Genomic DNA, 20,933 nt, shown 5'->3' on the forward strand with positions numbered 1-20,933 from the left:
TCTGTCTTTAAGACTTCGTACAATTGTTTAGAATTGTACTAACTGCATAATAAGCATGTCATTTTCCCCAAAATGGCTGACAGAACCAAAACAACCATGAGTCCAAAACAAATACTTAGTGGCCCCAGAGAGGGTGGGAAGGGTAAGAGAGACATCCAAAACCATATGGGTCAACTCATTGGACAAAAAGGGGAGAGACAAAAGGTGGGGGCATTGAAATCTGTTAAAAATATACGGTGATGAAATAGCATAGCGTTATTACTACTAGGGAGCAATTCCGTATCAGATATGAATACATCACCTGATAGGTTTTTTAATTTCTACAAAAATTCACCTTTCATTTCTTCATATGTGATGATCATGATATTCCCTTTGTCCATGTGTTTGTTCCAGGCGAGAGCATTATCAAAACAGGAGCTCTAGCAGACTGAAATTACATACAAAAGACATTTTAAATTTATTTTCTGTTCGTGACTGTAGGGCAGTTTGGCCGGGGCTCGTCCCCCTCTGGGGCAGCGGGGAGCCAGACCGCCTCGCTACTTTGGTCAGGTGTGTCGGGGAATTAGCTTGGCTGTGCGGCAAAGCGTCAGCAGCTCCGGCCCTCTGGCAGGGGCTGAACAAACAGTTCAATAGTAGCAAGCCCAGGCCCTGGGTCAGGGCGGGGCAACAAGCAGTCAGTAGCTCAGACCCTCAGGCAGGGGCTGAGCAAACAGGTTGAACAGCAAACCCCAGGCTCCTGGCTCTGAGCGGCCTGGGAGAGGGGGAGACTGCCACCGATGAGTTGGGTGCCGGGGGGACGCAGGCCCACCCACTCCACTGCGTCCCAGCCCGGGGCCCTAGCAGCGGCAGAAGACTCACTGCTGTCAGTGGGGATCCTGACCGCAACACACTGACATGGGCTCTGGCAGTGCTGCAGCCAGCCTGGGGTCGGCTGCCCCCAGGCTACTTCCACACTCCCCCTCTAGATGTACCTGGGTCTAGACACCATCCTCCATGGGGTCACACACCATGGGCTCTTCGGGGTAGCTGGCGAGCGGTTGGTTTGGCAGCTCCTCGGGGTAACTGGCAAACGGTAGGCCTGGCCGTTCCTCAGGGTAATGGGCGAGCGGTAGGCTTGGTAGCGTCTCTGGGCTCGGGCTAGCATCAGGCATTGGCTGGTCTGGACAGTCCTCGGTTCGGACGCCGATCGCCATGGTTTCCCCAGTGGGAGCTACACCACAGGTGTCTGGTCTCTCCGGTGGCTGAGCTTCAAGTGATCTCTGGGCGTTTATACTTCTGGTCCTGCGCCCTGACCTCTGAGGGGCGGGTGCAGGGTTTGCTGGCTCCGCCCACTTTGGTGTCCAGGGAGGCTCGTCCCCCTCCGGGGCGCCAGGGAGCCAGACCGCCTTGCTACACACAAACACACACACACACACACACACACACACACACACACACACACACACTTAAGTCTGGCTCCCGCTCGTCAGGGCCAGACCCTTCCATACCCCCCAGGCAGAACAGGAAGTCAGCATTAGCGTGGTCCTTGCCTGCCCTATGGTGAACCGTAAAGGCATAGAGCTGGAGTGCTAGGTACCAACGCTGTATTCTCATATTATTGTCTTTCATTTTGTTCATCCACTGAAGTGGGGCGTGGTCGGTGATTAAGGTGAACTGGGCTCCAAGAAGGTAATAACGTAGGGCGTCACAAGCCCATTTCACTGCCAGGGCCTCCTTCTCCACCACCGTGTAGTTCTTCTCCCGCGGGAACAATTACCGGCTGATATATAAGACCGGATGGCCTTCCCCTATCTATTTCTTGAGACAGGACGTCGTCCAGTCCTACCTCCGAGGCATCTGTTTGGAGGATGAAGTCTCGGTTGAAATTTGGGCTGTAGAGGACCGGTTCATGGCAGAGACTCTTTTTGAGTTCCTGAAAGGCGTCCTTGCATTCCTGGGTCCAAACCACACGTCGAGGGCTGTCCTTGGTTAAAAGGCCGGTCAAAGGGGTGGCGATCGATGCAAAATGGGGAATGAAATGCCGATAATAGCCAACAAGGCCCAAGAACTGTTGCACCTGATGCTTTGTGGTGGGCGGCGGGCAGTCCTTGGTTAAAAGGCCGGTCAAAGGGGTGGCGATCGATGCAAAATGGGGAATGAAATGCCGATAATAGCCAACAAGGCCCAAGAACTGTTGCACCTGATGCTTTGTGGTGGGCGGCGGGCAGGCCACCAGGGCCTGGACTTTTCCCACGAGGTGCTTCACTTGTCCATTCCCTATGGTGTAGCCCAGATAAGTAGTCTCTTGCCATCCAATGCGGCATCTTTTTGGGTGGGCTGTCAAGCTGGCAGCCCGCAGGGATCTCAGGACTGCAGCTACCCATACCAAATGATCCTCCCAGTGGCAGCTGTAGATGACCACATCGTCCAGGTAAACGGCCGCATAGTCTCGATGGGGTTGGAGGACACGGTCCATCAGCCGCTGAAACATGGCTGGGGCCCCATGGAGGCCAAAGGGCATCCGGGTAAATTGGTACAGACCTGTTGGGGTGGCAAACACGGTCTTCTCCCTCAAAGCGGGGTCAAGGGGGATTTGCCAGTAGCCCTTACTGAGGTCAAGTGTGGTGAGGAAACCAACCTCCCCTAACCGGCCAAGCAGCTCATCTACGTGCGGCATAGGATATGCGTCAAATTTGGAAATGGCGTTGACGTGTCAGAAGTTGATGCAGAAGCACCGCGTCCCATCAGGCTTGGGTACTAGCACTATCTGACTACGCTATTCACTCTGTGAGGGTTCAATTACGCCTAGCTCTAGCATGGCTTGTACTTCTTCCTCGACGATCTGCCGCATGCGGTGTGGCAAGGGCCTGGTCGTTTCTCGGATCACTACCTCAGACTCTGTCTGAATGGTATGATAAACCAGGGTTGTGTAGCCCGGCTGGCCGGTGAAGGTTCGCGGGAATGCCTGCAGGAGGCACCAGGCTTGCTTGCGTTGTTCGTCCGTGAGGGTCTCCGCGAGCTGGGGCCCCTCAGTGTCTTGGGTTAGGGCGGCATGGGGGCCCAGTTCTGGCTCAGGTGGGTAAGGGTTAATTAATAAGCCCTCATGCTCCCGCCAGGGCTTCAGGAGGTTGACATGGTCCCGCTGGATTTTCTTACGTCGGTCCGGTTGGTTGACCTCATAGGTAATGGGCCCCACCTTCCAGACCACCTCGTAGGGGCCCTGCCAGCGGGCCAGTAGCTTGGACTCACTCGATGGCAGGAGAAGCAGGACCTGGTCCCCAGGTTTAAAGTCGCGGCTCTGCGTGTCTCGGTTATAGGTTCGTGCTTGTGCCTCCTGGGCGACCCTTAAGTTTTCCCAGGTGAGTGCCCTGGCCCGAGAGGCGCGTTCTTGGAGCTGGAGGACATACTTCAAGAGGCCCTGGGTTGGTGATGGAGTTTGTTCCCAGTTTTTGCGCATCAGGTCGAGCAACCCCCGTTGGCGGTGGCCCTACAACAACTCAAAAGAGGAAAATTTCATAGAGGCCTGGGGCACCTCCTGGATTGCCAGAAACAAAGGTGGGAGTAGCTGGTCCCATTGGCATAGTTCTTCTCGGGGGGAATTTGCGCAACATGTCTTTTAGAGTACGGTTAAATCATTCAACCAAATCGTCGGCTTGTGGATGGTAAATAGAGGTGTGCAACTGCTTGATCCCCAGGAGCCTACACACCTGCCGCAGCAGTTGGGAGGTAAAGTTGGTGCCCTGATCCGGGAGGATCTCCCGGGGCAGGCCTACACAAGCAAAGACCTTCACGAGCTCGCCCGCAATAGTTCAGGCGGTGATGCTCCGCAGCGGTACTGCCTCTGGGAAACAGGTAGCATAATCCACTAGGACCAACACATTCTGAAATCCCATGGTGCTTTTCGGGAGGGGCCCCACCAGGTCCATGGCCATGCGTTCAAAGGGCGTTTCGACTATGGGCATGGGGACCAACGGGGCCTTGGGTGTCTGCGGGGGTGCGGCTAGCTGGCACTCTGGGCAGGAGTTACAATAGTTCCTTACCTCCTGATGCACGCCGGGCCAGAAGAAGTGTGTCAGTATCCGGGCTAGAGTCTTCTCGTGGCCCAAGTGCCCGGCAGCAGGGATGTCGTGGGCGAGTTTCATTGCTGCCCACCGGTGACATCGAGGCACGAGTAGTTGGCTCTGGGGTTCTCCAGTGCGTGGGTCCCATTCTACCCGATAGAGCCGATCCTGTCGCAGTTCGAAGTGTGGCCACTGCTTCGCCTGGTGCGGGTCAATTACATCCCCATCGACCGTGGCTAGTTGCTTGTAAGCGTGACTGAGGGTGGGATCTGCCCTTTGGTCACAACAAAAGTAAATGTGAAGCAGGGGTTCAGCGGCAGCTTCTGGAGGGGAGTCCTCAGGCTCTTCTTCCGGACCATTGGGGGCTGGTGCCTCCTCCCCCTCGGACTGGGTCTCAGGGAGGCTCCCTTCCAGTACTGGGGTAGTTGCGGGCCCCTCGTCGGCATTGGAGCGGAGGACTTCTGGGAAGTCTGGCCAGTCCCACCCCGGATAGGCAAGCCGAGGAGCCAGCCCGACCACCATCGATCGCGTGACCCCATCCACAGTCAGTCGGGCTTGGGCACTGGGGTAGGGTCGTACGTCGCCGTGAATGCATTGTAGATGGATCGTCCCCAGTTGTGGGTCAGCCTGGAGGCCTAAGCTTTGGTGAACCAGCGTCTGGCAGCCCGAGTCAATTAGGGCCAAGGTTGGGCAATCCGCGACAACCACTGGCACCGTAATCTTGGTGGCCTGTGGGCATCGGGCGCGGGCTTCTCCCTTGCAGACCTGGCTGAAGCTGCAATCCATCTCGGTGTAGTCTCGCTGTAAATGGCCATATTTCCCACAGGAAAAACAGGGCCCGATATCCAAGTGCCCAGGCCGGGACAGGTGTTCCCGCCTGGCCTCTGGGAGGGCTTCTGTTGGTCCCTCGGGCATCTGGTCGAGGTGCCAGGGCTTGTCGAACCGGGACCTCGGCAAGTTGGGGCTCCAGGCCCCGTGATAGATTTCGTGGTTCGCTCCGGATGACCCCCCTTTTCTTTGGGTTAGGGTGCTTGAGTCCTGGCAGGGCAGCTTGAGTGATCGGTCCCCACTGGTGCTTCGGCGGCGAGGAAATCCTCTGTCAATGTGATGGCAGCAGTTAAGGTCGTAGGCCGATGGCGGAGGACCCAGGCCCTCCCTCACGATGGGAGTATATGGACGAATTGCTCCAGAATAATTTGTTCAATGAGCTCATCCGGGGTTTGCCTTTCAGGTTGTAGCCACCACTTGCAGGCTTCCCTCAACTCTTGGGCTACCATCCGGGGTTGGGCCCCCGTAGGGTAGACCAAGCTCCGGAACCGCTGTCGGAAGGTCTCCAGGTTAACGTCCAGGGCATCTAAGATTGCCACCTTTACCCGGGTGTAGTCCCGAGCCGCGTCCGTGGACAGGCCCCGATATACGGTTTGGGCGATCCCAGTCAGATATGGGGGCCAAAATAGTAGGCCATTGGTCTTGGGCCCAGCCTGCGACTAACGCTACCCTCTCAAAAGTTGCCAGAAAAGCTTCTGGGTCGTTGTTGGGGCCCATCTTTGTCAACCGGATGGGAGGGGGCCAGGCTGGGGGGGCCCACTGGCACCCGCAGGCTGGGGCTCCGCAGGATAGGGCAGCAAGGTCGCCAACTGCTGCAGGCATTGCTGCTGGTGGTCCCGGTTCTGGCGTCCCAGCTCCAAAATCAGCTGTTGCTGTTGGGTCCCGAGCTGCTGGACCAGCTGCTGCTGCTGGAGGAGCTGGGCGGCGGCCTGCTGCTGCTGCTGGAGCTGGGCGGCCTGCTGCTGTTGTTGGCATTCGGCTAAGAACTTTATAAGCTTGTCCATATCCATGGTCGCTCGGGCACGCTCCACCGCAGATCCCTTCTCACAAGGATCAGGGGATCAAGGCCCACATTCTCCACCACGTGTAGGGCAGTTCGGCTGGGGCTTGTCCCCCTCCGGGGCAGCGGGGAGCCAGACCGCCTCGCTACAGTGACCTATATTTAAATTAGCCCTTACATTAAATATACAAGCTAATTTTAATGTGTCCTGGAGAGTTTAGACCTAATCCTTCAATAGTTGCTCTCTTTCATGAATGGGGTTATTTTAGAAATTCATTGCAGACTTGAATTTTTACTTCCTTCCAAATATTTTTCATACCGCAAGGTTCTACATGGCAGTTAAACAAATTCATTCTTGAATTCATTTTAAAAGTAATCAGGAACAAAGCAGTGTGTGTATATCCATAGAATGTATGTACAGTCTATCACATAATCTGGCTGATATTGCACTTGTGAAATGGTGAATTATTTTTAAAAGTTAAAAAAAAAAAACTTGTTTAGGGCTCTGCAAACACTCACCATGTGAATAATTTACCCCAGTGAGACTACTTGTGTGTGTAAAAATAACAGGAGTACTTGTGGCACCTTAGAGACTAACAAATTTTCTGAAACCTGTGTGTGTAAAGTTACTCACAAACATAAATGTTTTCAGGTCTAGGTCCTTACAAGGTATTAACCATCAACCAGTATACTTTATTTTTCCCAGAATCATTTATTAAAATATGCACAGATTCTTCACTGTACTGAGATAATGGGGGAAGGAAGTATTATTTCTTTTCAGCTGGTGGATAAGGACTGGTCAACACTAGAAAATTAGGTAGACCCAGCTCTTTTGACAACCTAAGCCCCAGTGTAGACAGAGCTGGCTACCGCCTCTCAGAGAGGTGGATTTACTACACGGACAGAAGAACCCCTTCCATTACTGTGTTGCTGTAATGTTTCTAGTGTAGAAATAGCCTAAGTGATTCAAATCTTTGCAGGCACAATGTTGTCAAGTTTTGGGGTGCAATCCAGACCAGTGAGAGGTTGTATCACTGCCTTCCCTGCAATCCTGAGTGCATTAAAATGCTCTGCTGCTGCAGCTCATTGTCTGGACACTCTCAGCCAGCCTACAGGCATGCACTGAGTGGGTGTGATAAGCAGCCCTGGTTCAGTAACTCTGACTCCAGCAGCCTGCTTGTTACATCATAGCCACACTCTGGTCTCCACCAGCCTTGTTTACTACTAGCCAAGTGACCCAAACACACACCCCAGTCCCAAATTTCCCCCAAACCTTCTACCTAGGGTGACCAGATGACAGGAAGAAAATATCGGGACACAAGGGGGGGTGGGGTGTCACCGGCGGAGCAAAAAAAAAAAAAAAAAGCCGAGTGCTGCCGGTGTAACGACAGAAACAGCTCCCTCTCCCAATTCCCTAATGGGGCCCAGTGCTGCCGGCAGTCAGAGGAGATTATGCACCCTCCCTTAGCTATGCATACCGCCAGCGTCTAGGTATTTACACCATGCTCATCACCCTAATGACAGAGCAGAGAAGTAACAACCGCTGTAACTTTTCCTTTCACTCTGCATTCTGACATGCAAGTCTAGCTGGGTCCAGACTGGTAGCAATGTGTGGATCAGTTTACAGTGGAGGAGCCTCTGGTTTTCAGGAGAGGGGGAAAAAAAAAAAGCCGAGAACAGCAGAGTGCTGCCGGCGGAGGGGAAAAAAAAAAAAAGGCGGAGTGCAAGGAGTACCGCGAAATATCGGGACTAATTGCGTCCCGACCAAAGATCGATCGGGACGCAGGACAAACGCCTAAATATCGGGACGGTCCCGATTTTATCGGGACGTCTGGTCACCCTACTTCTACCCCGGAGTATCCAGACATCTCCTGGACTACTCAGAGAAATAACGTTCATTTGGTCCTATAAAGAGGCAATACCCAGCAGCTTGCCACATTAACTGGAGTTAACCATTACTTCAATCCAAACATAGCACTGGATTGGTTCAGATTAAAATTAAGAACAGAAAGGATTTAGGTTCAGGGTTGCCAAGTAAAAGAATTAAAGGCAAATCAAAGTGAAAACATGCAGCTAAAAGTCTGAAACTTAATCTAGCAAGACACAGTCTTTGTGTAAGATGGTTTTGCTCACCAATTACCCTTGGTTCAGCATAGCCGACTGTCTCTCCATCAGGACCTTCCATCGAAGTACAAGGTGTTGGTTTGTCTTCTTAGCTGAAAGATAATCTAGGGGTTCACTGTCCCTCTCTTTATAGTTCAGTAAACCTTTGAAAAGCATCTCTCTCAAAGCTCATTGACCTTGCTTCAAGAAGCAGAGAGGCTTTCTAGGGGTGCAGTTTCCGTCCCTTGTTGACAGTTGAGTCATTATCTGCCCCTCCCTTGTTAGTTTGATGGCTTTGTTTACCTTTTGTGTAAGTGAACCTTCCTTGTCTCTGCATGACGACCCAGCTGGTTAGACAAGCAAATACACAATTCTTTTTGATCCAGACATGCTGACTCCCCAAACACGTTTTGAGCTTTGATGGTTCTGTTTACCGCAGGTGTAAATTGCAATTCCATTGTCACTGGTCACCCTGCTTTATTTGTTTCTGCTTTGTTCAAATACAGATTTTAAAACAATATCAGAGGACAGCTGTAATTCCACATGCAGCATTGGCACATATATTCTCCAATTATACTATTGACCAGTATGGTGTTAGTTTTCAAATGATACCTCCCAAGGCGTAGTTTGTATAAATATCATTGCAGTAGTGTGTAGGCTGTGAATACAGGGGTTCTTAGGTTCACACCTCCCCCTTTACAAAACTGTAGGATTAGCCACTGGATGAACTGTATGCAGTGGGTCAGTACCCTCCTTCCTAGACAGGGCATCAGCCACAATATTTTCTTTCCCCTTAACATATACAATCCCTATTGTCATATTCCTGGAGCGTGATGCTCCAGCATAGTAGCTTAGAACTAATGCCTCCAAACTAGTGAGAATGGTCAGTTAGTAACCTGAATTTCCTGTTAAAAGATAGGGCCATAACTGCTTGACTGTCCGCACTATGGCACAACATTCCTTCTCTATGACAGAGTAATTCTGTTCAGTAGGTGTCAGTTTCTTGCTTAAGAAAGCAATGGTATGTTGGGGTTTTTTTAACTTTCCACTGACTTCGTCAAAAGAAGCACCTAACCCAATGTCTGATGCATCTGCGCAGACTTCAAACATTTTGTCAAAATCTGGACAGGCCAGAAAAGGCTTTTCAGACAAGATTTTCTGTACCTGATCAAACCCCTCTTTGACAGGCAGTTGTCCACACAACCTTGTTTGGCTTTGTCTTTTTATACAAATCTGTGATTGCAGATACGTCACTGAAACCATACACAAATCAGTGGTAGTAATTAACCAGGCCTATGAAAGACTGAACCTGTTTTTTTGGTTTGGAGCACAGTCCAGTTTAAAGTGGTTTCTACCTTTAAGGGATCAGGAGAGATTTGACCATTCCCTACTCAATGATCTAAAAAAAGGAAATGTTCTCTCTCTTATTTTATACCTAGAGGTTTTTATAGTCAGGCCTGCCTCTTTGAGCTTTGATAATACAATCCCTAAGTGTTTCTTGTCATCAGATCAAAAATTGCTGAACATTGCTATATCATTGACATAGGCCCTTGTGAAATCCTGCAATCCATTTAACTCTTGGTTGGTCAGCTGCTGAAAAGTGCATCCTGCATTAATTAACCCAAATGGTAACTTTTTGAAGTCATACTGTCCCATATCAGTAATAAAAGCAGATTTCTTTCTGTGCATCAGGGTCCAAAGGACTCAGTGAATACACTTTTACAAAGTCAAATGTGCTAAGATATCTTGCTTCACTTAAAATATCAAGCATATCATCAATTCTGGGCAGCGGATAAACATCTGAAACAGTGAGAGCATTCAGTTTTCTATAGCCCACACAAAACCTTAAGGTTTATCTTTCTTGGGGACAAGCACAATGGGTGATGCCCAAAAGCTCTCAGATTCTTTCGTCACCCTCAAGTTTAGCATGCTCTGTATTTCTGTACGGATTTGCTCTAGCAATGCACCAGTGCTATGATAAGCCCGGCTGAGTGCAGGCTGAGGACAATTTTATGGGTGATCACAGGACTTCCCTAGCTTGCTGGAGAAAACCTATTTGTGGCTCTTCAATTAGCCAGAATCTCTGCCCTTTAAGTCTGTGAAGGACATAAATCCACACCGTGTAGAGGTCAAAGCATAGGGGTTTATTACACACAGCGCTGGTGGAGTGTCACCTGGCTTATTAGGCTCGGAGACACTCCGCCAGCGCTGTGTGTAATAAACCCCTATGCTTTGACCGCTACACGGTGTGGATTTATGTCCTTCAGTTTGGGGGCTCGTCCGGGATGCAAGTTTGTGAACTGGCTGAGGATCTGAGACTGAAATCCAAAAGAGGTGAGTATGTTTACTTTACCACCTCATTAGGCCAGGGATAGAAGTCTCTCATCCCCTTTCAGACACATCTTGTTTCCTTTTTAATTTGTGTGAAGGGCCTTAGACACATGTGGTCAAAGCAGTGGGGTTAAATAAGGGTACCACTTGGGAGGGAAGACTTGTGCAAGAGGGTCATGTACTGTTTAAACAACTAAGGGGTGTGTTACGGAGGACTTGAATAACCCACCAGCAAGCGATTGGCCGTGAGTTAAGCCCAGGATTGGCTGGGTACGCAAGCGGTAGGCAGTGCAAACTGGTGGTCCATTTCCTCATTGCACGTAACATTGCAAGTCCTAGGGGAGTGCCCCCCCCCCAGGCATGTGACCTACATGCTTTCGAATAGCACAAAGTCTCCAACCAATTAGTCCGGCATGTGTGTGTAATTGAAGACACGCGCCGTATTAAGGGTGGGGAGACGTCCTCATGAAATTCAAGGCTGTGGAGAGTTGAAACCATAGCATAAAAAGGGGGAAAAGTAACTCCTCATAAAGGCTGACAAGCATTTAGGAGGGGAAGACGCAAGTTCCCTTCAAGGTCAGCAGCCGGGGTGATGAAAAACCCATGGCGTCAAAAGGAGAGGCAATAATCAGTCCTCGAGAGTACTTGGAATATAAACAGGTCAAAACTCGGCAGGCAGCAGCTAAAAAAGCAAACTACTCTGCAGCCGGACCAGAGGCAGTTCTGGTTACTTGGTGGAATCATCAGAGAAGTGACAAAACAGACAAAGTAGTAATAGTTTTATTGGATATTCTTAACATAAAGGAGAAAGAAATTGCAACGTTAAGATCTCAAAACCAGGCTCTGAGAGATAAGAGCCTATGTTCTAAAATATGTAACTGTCTGGAAATTGGAAAAGATCCCAGAGAAAAAGAATCATCATGTCTGGGACACACCTCCAGATTGGGAGGGGGAGAGCAAACTCCTGGCATTTGCCAGCCCACCACTCCGCCGATTAATTATCTGTGGGAAAACTCAGCAGCACAAAGCAGAGGGGAGGAATCAGAACCCCCTCCATACATTTCTTCGAATGACAGACCAAATTTAAGCACCCACAGAGATAATAAAGGAGCACCACAAGCATTAATTGCCCCAGGGGAGCAAGTACAGCGTATGGCTCCAATCAAAACACAGTTAAGGAGGTTCAGAAACGTTAATGCGGAGGCTGAGCCAGTAAGGGGACTTAGAACAGAAACAACTGAAATTTACCGTCCCTTCACCCCCCAGGAAAAACAGGCACTACTGTCTAATTTACCCGAACTCAAGCGTGATAACAAGAATACTGAGTTCTGGGACAAACTGGATGGCCTGACAGAAATACATGGCCTCCATAGGAAGGACGTTCACATCCTGGTCAAGTGCAAGTGCCCCAGGGATGTGTGGGAGAATCTAGATAATAAATGGAAGACAGGGCGCTGGGCTGAAGATCGTAACCCCAACCCAGCGGGAGGGGATCAGGCTGAAGAACCAGCAGGAATCCCAAACCCAGACGCAGGCACTGTAACAGAATTTAGGAATGCACTATCTGTTGTTCTAGGAGCCCAGACCACTAACTGGGGGGCTCTGCAGTCTGTGGTTCAGCAGAAGGGGGAGTCTGCCATGTCCTATGCTGAAAAGAAATGGAATGCATTCCGAGCTTATTCAGGTCTGGAGAATATAACATCCCGAGACCATGATGTATTCCTTCAAATCCTAAAGGAGGGGCTGTCCTGGCATTAGGCGTCTCAGTGGGAGAGACATACTCAGCAGTAATGAAATGGGCCACAGAAGTAGAAAACAGAAAAAAGAGGAAGGTAGCAGCAACCGCTCCCTCTGAAGAAGTGGTAGCTATGCGTGCAGTCAAAACCACTACCTGCTTCACGTGCAATAAGCCTGGACATCTGGCACGTGACTGTAAAAGTAAAAATAAAATCAAAACATGCAATAATTGTAAAAGGAGCGGCCACTTACAGGACAACTGCTTCTACCCCGGAGGGGGTAAGGAAGGGCAGTGGCCATACAAGCAAAATAAAACCGATACAACTAGTACCCAAGAACAAGATAAGGATAAACAAATCCAGGAGTTGCTCAAACTCCTGGCTAGCAAATAGGTATCAGTGGCCTCTGTGGCTGGAACCGAAGGCGACCTCAGGATGTTTCTTAACGCACGAGTGGGGGGCCGACCGTGCAGTATGTTAATAGACACAGGAACCTCGGTATCGATAACCAGCCAAGATCTCCCCCTCACCCGTAGAACAATATGGATTGAAGGGGTGGGAGGGGGAAGATTAAAAGCAACCCTTAGCCAGCCGGTAGAAATAGAATTTGAGGATATGGTCACAGTCAGTCAAATCTGGGTTTGCCCCGAGCAAGGAGACACAATTTGCGGCATAGATCTCCTTAAGGAGCTTGGGGGAGTAATCAACCCCAGAGTTAGCTACATTGAATGGGCCAAAGGGTCCAAACAGGAAAGATCATCTCAAAATATAGCCATAATTGCCAGTAATAAAGTAATAATACCAGAGTGGGTGGGGGGGAAGCCCAGTAGAAACCCTGTGTTCCCTTCACCCTGAAGTGTGGGCAACAGATAAACAAGATTGTGGGCTAGTAAACATGAAGCCTATATCTGTAGAAGGACCAACTCACAAAGCCCACAGGCAGTACCCAATTAAACCGGAAGCCTTAGAGGCAGTTAAAGATATAGTCACTAATTTGGAATTCAGAGGGGTGATTAGAAAAACCACCTCCACAACTAATTCCCCAATTTGGCCCGTCAGGAAGCCAGACGGGACCTGGAGGTTAACTATAGACTACACCCACCTTAACCGGGTGACTCCAAAGGCACATCCTATTGTGGCAAGCCCTGCCACGATTCTTAATTTGCTAACACCAGGACATTTAATATTCTCAGTCCTGGACGTAGCTAATGGTTTTGGAGTATTCCCCTTGCAAAGGAGAGCCAGGAGAAATTTGCATTTACAGTAGGAGACCAGCAGTACACTTGGACCCGAGTACCTCAGGGGTTCCATAATTCTCCCTCCATATTCCACAGGACAATGGCAGAAGTAATAGCACAAGTGCCTTTGGAAGGGGATACTGTGATACTGCAGTATGTAGCTGATTTGCTAATTGCCAGTTCAAATGAAAAGGACCATTTAAAAACCCTAAACAGACTGTTCATGTATCTTTGCGAGGCAGGATTTAAATTAAGCCCGAAGAAAGCCCAACTGCAACAGCAGCAAGTTTTATACCTAGGGCATAACATATCACAGGGAGAAAAGGCACTCACAATAGACAGAAAGCAAGCGATTCGAGGGTTAAAGAAACCACGGACAGTTAAGGAAGTCCAAAAGGTTCTGGGACTCCTTAATTTCTGTAGATCCTATATACCGGAGTACTCAGAGATGGTGGAACCAATTCAAAACCTCACTAGAGGGGGAAAGCCTGCAAATGAGTTAGTAATATGGGGCACAGAGCAAGAGGAGGCATTTATAAAAATAAAACAGGCTTTAGCCTCCGCCCCCAGCCTGGGCTTACCCGATATGGGAAAGCCGTTCCACCTTTACTGTAGCCATAGCGGGACCCAGTATTCTGCTGTACTAACCCAGCTTCACGGAGACAGACAGCGTCTGGTAGCATCCCTATCTACCATAAGCCCCCCTGTATCCCAGGGATTACTGGAGTGCGTAGCAGCTCTAGATTGTGCTACGTGGGCTGTGAAAGCTTGTGAATCATACACTGTCATGGGGAAATTAGTGCTTCATACACCCCATACACTTATCGATCTCCTCAACATCGGGCGACTAAGATCTGTAACAGATGCCTGCAGGAGTCAGTGGCAATCAACGTTGTGCTTGCAAAACCCTAACTACTCCATAGTAAGAGACAAGGGAATAAATGTAGCCGAATGTCTGAACATAGAGGGAGAGGTACACGAATGTCTTATAGATAGAGAAGAGGAAGTGTTGGGAAGAATTAAAGAAGAGCCATTAGAGAATCCAGATATAGTTTTGTATGTAGATGGATCAAGAAAGTATGAAAATGGAGTGCCACACACCGGCTGGGCAGTGGTACTCAGTGATGGGACAGTGATAGCGTCAGGTCAGATGGAAGGATCAAAGTCAGCACAAGAAGCGGAGCTAACAGCCCTCACAGAAGCTTTGAGAGTGGGGGAAGGCAAGAAGCTCACTGTATATACAGACAGCAGATATGCATTTGGAGTAGTGCATGACTACATGGACGGGTGGTCATGCAGAGGTTTTATAACAACAACTGGCAAGCTGATTAATAATATGGAAGCAGTTCAAAGACTAACAAAAGCTGCCAAACTACCATCAGAACTAGCAGTAGTAAAGATAAAAGCCCACAATAAGATCTCAAGTGAGGAACAAAAAGGAAATTATTGGGCAGATAAACGTGCCAAAGAAATGGCACAAGCAAGTCCTATTAAGATTTGTGCAGCTAGAGTGCCAGAAGAGGAAGTGAATTTAAGAAAGCTATATGCAACCATAAGCCCAGAAGAAAAAAGTAAATTGGAAAAACAAGGCTGTGTATATAAAAATCACCTCTGGTATGGGCCAGGGGCGGAGGAGCTGGTAGCCCCAGAGTGCATACGGGCTCTACTGCTCCATGCCATCCACTCTCCAGCTCATCTGGGGTGGAGACAAATAAGGGCCGCCTTGGAATACTGGTGGTGGCCAGCCATGAAAAAAGATGCTTTACAATTTCTCAAAAGATGTGTAACATGTGCACAAGTGAATGTGGGTAGAAGGAAAAAGGTGCCTCTGAATCACCAACCACGACCAGAGGGACCATGGCAAAATTTGCAAATTGATTTTACTGGACCCTTGCCACAAAGCAGAGGGTACACTTACATTTTGGTAATTATTGACACTTTTACCCAATGGGTAGAGGCATTCCCAACCAAGAACCGTACTGCTACAACAGTAGCTCGAATCCTAGTAGAAGAAATAATACCCAGATGGGGTTTACCACTGTCAATAGACTCTGACCAAGGAACTCACTTTACAGGGCGAGTAATGAAGGAGGCATGCAAGGCACTAGGAATAAAGCAAAGATTCCATATACCATACCACCCTAAAAGCTCGGGAATGGTGGAAAGAATGAATAGAACAATGAAAACAGCCTTAACAAAAGCAGTACTGGATACAGGAGAAGGGTGGGCTCGTATGCTTCCTGCTGTACTGTATCGAATTAGAGGCAGCCCAAATAGGCTGACTCAATTGACACCCTTTGATGACAGGAAGAGCAATGAGAATGCCTAGCACTGTGATCCTCCCTGCGGGGGAGTCAGGGCTTTTTGCAGACAGGCTGCAAAACTACATCAAGGCATTGGACAGAGAGTTGAAGGATTTATACAATCAGGTGAAGGAAAATCAAACCCAGCTGGATGATAATAGCAGTCTGGACAAACCTGCATTTAAAGTTGGGGATTTGGTAATGTGTCGCATTTACCCAGAGGTTAAAGGAATTTTAAAGCCAAGATGGCAAGGCCCTATGAGGGTCCTTCTGACTACTAATACATGTGCAAAGATTGGGGGGAAATTGGGAACATTTTGGCGTCACCAAAATCAGTTAAAATTGTTTGAATCAGCATCTGTCAATACTAACGATATTTCCACAGGTGTCTCTACAGGAGAACAGCAAGAGGAAGGACTGAAGGGTGACCAGGACAACCAGAACGACCATGGGGAGGCTTCTGCTGTGGCTCCTGCTGTCCATGTGGTGCATGAGGAAGGACGCAAGTAGTATGCCATGTGAAAAGGAGGACTGGGAATGGGTCACTAACCCCCCTCCTCCGGGTTTGCTTCGCTTTAATTGCCACACTAAGGAAACACTTAGCTTTTGCAAGACACGTGCAGTGGCCAATAAACAAGTTTGGCCAGAAGTAAAGGTGGCACTGTGGTTAGGACATGAGCACACAGTAGAACGCAAGAAGGTCCAAATAAAATCATACACTGATGCTCATAACAACAGGGAGGCTAGTAACATTACAATTTTGATAACAGCTGACTGCCCTGTTATCCGCTGGTGTCAAGTACCAGAGATTATGGAGTTTCATGGAGGCATTTGGAAGGAATCATGGAAGTGTATGAGCTACCCCTTTGAACAGGGTGACGCTCTTAGACGATGTTGTGGCCCTCTTAGAGGGACAGTGTCTATACTTAATGCAACCAGTGTCCGAGTTACCTTTAAAAGGGGACAGTTGCGTACTACTAGTGAAGGGGACTACAAAGTCTTGGGCTATCCCTCATTTGAACACAATTACATGGCATATTGCCACGATGGCTTGGGAGGAAACACACAGACCTCGATACTGGAATTTGTGTGGGATTTTGTGGGAAAGAAACCAAACACTCATGAACAATTATGTGCCAATTATACTGACATGGTACCAGTGGAGTTGGGCCTGCTGAATCAGGATGGGGCTTACCACTTAAAGCACGGACGGAGGTAACCCCAAAGGCATGGCATACATTTGTTAAACGATGGCCCAAATTAGAATGTCCATGACTGGTAACAATTAACTGGGTTATCAGAGACAGAGTGGAACCACCCGATTGTGTGTCATGCCCTGAACAAATCCCTGTTCCAAAACCAGGATTGATAATGATAGGACCAGCCCTACCGGTCCTCACCTCGGTGGTATTCCACACTTACAGGGTCGAGGTGCGTATTCCTTTAGAGGAAGTGAACAGACAATGTGCAAAGGTCAGGCCTCGAATGAGTAGAAACATTACTAGCCTAACAAACCAAATTGGTGAGCGCTTAACTAGACAGAAGAGGGGATTACTAGATACCCTTGCAGGATGGTTTGGTGCAGGTAATTCTGTTGGCAACACCTATACCATAGCACGCCAAGCTGAGAGGAGGGACCGGCTGGAATCAAGGTTGGCTGACGCTGTAATTTCTAATGCCCGGGGAGGACTGGATACTACTAAGGCCAGTCGATTGATTCTAGATAGCTTAAAGGATCTGTCAAACTCTATATCCACCTCATTAGATATAACAAAATACCTGGGTCAAGAAGTCACCAGCCTGCTAATAAACGGGACTAAAATAAAGGCACTGGAGGAAAGCTGTTGGAGAGCAGGACAAACTTTATCTATCACCACACAAGGAATTGTAACCGATCTCCTTGATGGCCGGGTCCATCCAGCCCTTATGGAAGTGGTGGGACCCTATCTCCCCAGTACCCCTCCGTGGGCATGGGGAAACAGAGAATCAATGAGAGTCCAAAGACCAGTTTGGACAGGTAACAGTATTCTCATTAGCCTTCTGGTACCTTTAGGCATCCCTCATTTACAGCAAGCCAGGATGGTGACCTCCCTGCCAGTATGGAGAAGAGGTCGTGTTATTAAAATAGAAGGCGTTGCATACGCTGAGGTCGCTGGGAGAGCATTGTATCCTAGTGAATGTTGCACCCATTCTGATAAGGAAATTCTGTGTACATGTCCATATAATGTTCTAATGAATCTGTCTAGGTTCAAAGTGGCCATTACTGAGAAACTGGCGCACACGGAGCTGGTCCAGATGAATGGTACCTACTGGTGTGTGACTGCCCAGAACCACTCCATCGAGCTAAATGGAAAGCCCTGCCCCTCAAGACATCCATCCGTGTGCATGACGGTCCCCCGAAGGTCAACCCTGACTGTTGACGGGACGTGGCTCCACCGTACTCCGCCAATGACGGGTAACCTAACCTGGGATCCGGAATGGCACTACGGCAGTAAGTATCTAGAGGAGGGTCTACAGGCCCTGCAGGCGAAGATCGAGGAGTTGGTGGCCGAGGCCCAGAGGCACACTGGAGAAGGCCGTCTGAGCTACACTCAGATAGGGGAAACCATGGACCAGGCCGATGTGAAGTACTCAAAGGCAAGGAACCAGGCAGTGGAGGTTAAAGCAATGATTATGGGCGATGCCATCTCAGGTGACAAGGTCCCCTGGGGATGGATCTGGGTGATATTTTGTCACGTTATGTGGGGAGTGTCTATCCTAACATTCCTGATGGTACTGGTGCTTTATCGGCGACTCCGCAGTAGGCTGGGTACATTAAAATTGGTATATTTGACCTGGCGGGTTAGGGAACCCTAGGGTCAAGAGGAGGGACTGAAGGGTTAAAATCCATGTGCATGTTATATAATAGCCTGGTATATGGATTTGCCAGCTCTTTCTCAGACCCAAAGTCCAGAGTTTGGCCTGGAGACCAGAAGCCGTGCAAATAGTGATTAGCTAAGAGAAAAGCAGAATAAACAAGATAACATTGCCTTTGCTAAGATATGCTTGGTCAGTAGAAATGCCAGATGTTGAGGCAATAACTGAATAATTATGTTTCATCCAATGTTTCAAATTGAACAAAGGATCCCTGTTCCTATTGTGTTTCTCCTGAAGGGAAAACAGTCTTCCCACAGATCCAACCTTGAGTTTATGAAAAATTGACACATGTCACTATAATGATATGGCATCCTTCCACCTCCCTTTCAAGGGACCAATGCCCTGCCTTAAGACATAAAGGAGACAATCTCTATTTCCATATGCTTTCACTGTTTCTTTGCTTTATCCCCTAGACATGTACCTGTCGGACAATCAAAGAAGTTGCTCTGTTCCTATGGACCCCAAATCAGAATTCAACATATATATTTTATACTAATAACATTTTATCAAAGTCTTAATTAAATGTTAACTTGAGACCATGGGCAGAGACATTGTGTAACCTTTTAACCATTGGCTATTGTGCTATCTTGTCTTGCTGCAAAACCTATCCCGGGGTGTGGAACTGCCTACCCCGTCACCTTCCCCCGCCCATGGAAAATCTATATATTCTATTGTAATCAATTGATTGACAGTGTCTCCAAGCCTAATAAGCCAGGTGACACTCCGCCAGCGCTGTGTGTAATAAACCCCTATGCTTTGACCTCTACACGGTGTGGATTTATGTCCTTCAGTCTGTGTTAATTCATTGCTTTCAAGTGATAAATTGTCTTGACATTCAGCCATCAAATCAATGAAGTGGGATGCCTCAGTTGCCCCTTCAACACAACAAATGTTGACCATTGTTTCTCTGCTGTGATAAAACTTTAAACCTGTTTATATGCAGCATGTGAGATTACTGTGACGTCTTTTGACATGATATGTATATGTCATACATGTTCCTCTTCTATTACTTCAAAAGGTCCCTCCCATGAGTTTTACATTTTGTATTTTTTCACCAACACCAAGTCTCCTACTTCAAAAGAGCGTTTACAGGTATGTTTGTCATACCAGACCTTTTGTTTGGACTGTCTGAGGTTAGCCTGAACCACATCCATCATGCTCTTTAACTCTTACCAGAACCTTTGTACATATTCAGTCACAGGCGCCCCTTCTGCCTCAGTGTTCCCTTCCCCAAGAGTCTCTGGTGAGCTCTAAAGGTTCACTCACTTTCCTGCAGCATGGAAGATCAAATGGGGGCAAATCGTGTAGATTCTTGGGACACTTCACTATAAGCAAATAACGTAAGGTAACTTTTCATCCCAGTCCTGGACCCGCTTGTTGGCATATATCCCCAGCATAGATTTCAGGATCCCACTGAATCTTTCCACCAACCCATTTGTCTCTGGGTGAAAAGGGGCATCTTTCATCCTCCCCACACAAATTCCATAACTCACTGAATGATTGGGACATGAAATTTGATGCATGATCTGATCACATCTCTTTAGGGAAACCCAGTCTGCTAAAAATAGTGAAAAGGACATTGAGTAACATAGAAGCCAATTCTATAGCCAGAGCAACTGCTTCTGGATACTTGGTGGCAAAATCCACTATAACCAAGATATATTTTTTCTCTTTTTAGTTGGACATGGCACAGGGCGTCCAATGTTCATTGATGCCTTCTAAAATGCCTCTTGTATTACAGGCAAGGGGTGTAGAGGGACTTTTTGGGGTCCTGCAGGTCTTTTTTTTTTTTTTTTTTTTTTTTGTTGCTTCTGACGTAAGTCACAAGATCTGTAATAGTCTCATTATCATCCCTGGTCAGTAAAAATTCTTCTTTAACCTCTCGTCAGTTCTCTGTGCCTCCAAGTGATCAGCAAAAGGGCAATCATGGGTAGCAACACTGACTCCCCACAGTGCTGGAGTGGCTGCTTGTAAGGTTTCCCGAGGCTTTTGTCCTTCCCCATGGGTCCTTCCCTGTACAACTTTTCTTCTTCTTCCAAAAAAAAAAAAAAAAAAAAAAACCAACAAAAACCTTTCCCCATTTCTCCTTACTGGGGGTCCCCTTGAGGATGTACCCACAGATGCTTTCTAGCATAGGGTCTGCTCTCTGTTTATTTGCAAAACCTTGGCTACAGGCAACCTGAGCTACCTCTAGTTATAGGAGACAGCAACTCCCCTTTTAGCTCTGTATGCGGGCTATCCTCCTCTGCCTTGGCCCCTTCCACACCTGAAAGCACTTGCTTTTTCCTGATAAGCTGGGGCTAGGATCATCCCCTCGCCCATAGCTGCTTCTTTGTCCAAGCAATTCTCTTGAGATCACAGAATATTCTTTTTTGCTGCAAGTTACTATATTAACTGTTTTAGCTATAGACAAAATATCATTTCCCATAAGAATTGCT

This window comes from Emys orbicularis, chromosome 3 (genome assembly GCF_028017835.1).
Source record: "Emys orbicularis isolate rEmyOrb1 chromosome 3, rEmyOrb1.hap1, whole genome shotgun sequence".
Lineage (NCBI taxonomy): Eukaryota > Metazoa > Chordata > Testudines > Emydidae > Emys > Emys orbicularis.